This window comes from Seriola lalandi, unplaced genomic scaffold (assembly GCF_002814215.2).
Source record: "Seriola lalandi dorsalis isolate HSWRI2012SDOR001 ecotype SW California unplaced genomic scaffold, Sedor1 jcf7180002033908, whole genome shotgun sequence".
NCBI classification, from domain to species: Eukaryota; Metazoa; Chordata; class Actinopteri; order Carangiformes; family Carangidae; genus Seriola; species Seriola lalandi.
This window is the reverse complement of record NW_019504513.1, coordinates 1-1299: the sequence shown is the minus strand read 5'-3', so window position 1 is coordinate 1299 and position 1299 is coordinate 1. Positions and strand designations below refer to the sequence as shown.

Here is a 1299-nt window from a genome sequence, read left to right as displayed (position 1 = left end):
ATCACACACATACCTCATGCAAACATATAAAGCAATAAAAAGCAGCACGGTTTAGACTTGCTCTATATGAAAAATACCCTGAGATATGATTTGGCACTATATAAATAAAATTTGACTTGACTTGACTTCTTGTCTTTCCCTGTGACAATATAATTCTCTCTAAAGCGAGACAGGGTGGCAGTGTTTTTGCCCACAGCCCGATAGAGGGTAAAATATGTCCATAATATTCCAGAAGACTGCACTTAGCCTCCTGATGATGCTGCTGCAGAAGTACAAAGTCAGTGAGCAGTGATTGCTGCAAAGTAACAATGTAGTCTTGTGGGTAAATTCTCAACAGAGTTTAGCTTGAAAAGTAACTTATTTTCCAGTCATATGTCTCATTCATTCATCAGCCGTTCTCCAGAATCATTTTAGCCTTTTGCATTCCCATAAATAATTATTGCATGTACCGTTTTCCTCCATGCATTTAACACAAATATCTAGAACATCAGGGAACGTGTATTCTTACAAATCTAAAGCACTGTAGCACAACACTATTATACTCACTTGTCCTTGTAGAACCTTTGCTGAAAATCTAGGTTTTATACCTATTTATGTATGGTTACTTTGCAGGAGGAGACAAGGAGGAGGAGGTGGTGGTAGCCGTGGATGGAGAGCGGTATGACGTACATGTCAAAGAGAGGAAGCGCTACGCTGTGTACTGGGAGCAAGGTCCCACTGAAGTCCGTCGCTGTACCTGGTTCTACAAAGGCGATAAAGACACCAGGTTCATGCCTTACCCTGAGGACTTCAGCCAAAGTCTGGAGGTAGTCTGACACCGACACTGAGCTTATACCACCACACCGCTCATTCCCTCAGATTTTGACTATGTTCTGTTCCTAACTCTGTCTGTGCCTCAGTTACTCTTTTCATTTTTGTCTGTCTTTGATTTCTCCCCCACCCATCCTCCAATTTTTCAGGAGGCTTATATGATAGCAGTCACCTTGGACGAATGGAAGAGGAAACTGGAGTTTCCCACTGGAGAGACTGTTATCTTACACAATCCCAAAGTAAGGCCTGATGTTAAAATATCACCATGAACAGCATAATTAAATACACGACAAAGCCACACCACAAGTTAATATGTATCTTTTAGATTAGGTTCAGTGTTTTCCTCTCATAAGTCCTCCTCTCTTTCATTTCCCTGCTCCTCACTCAGCTGATAATGCAGTATCAGCCAATAGGATTGCAGGATGAGTGGGTGTCTTCCCCCTCAGAGCAGACCCGACCTCGAACAGTAAAGAGGGGAGTGGACAACAT

The 1299-nt window shown here is 42.3% G+C and overlaps 1 long non-coding RNA gene across 1 annotated transcript; it reads left to right on the top strand.

Moving 5' to 3' along the window:
* The first annotated feature begins 617 nt into the window (after window positions 1-617).
* LOC111646635 (uncharacterized) lies at window positions 618-1297 on the top strand. Its single transcript, XR_015438727.1, has 3 exons — window positions 618-806; window positions 960-1049; window positions 1199-1297. It is a non-coding gene; the product is annotated as an uncharacterized LOC111646635 (long non-coding RNA).
* Window positions 1298-1299: the final 2 nt, after the last annotated feature.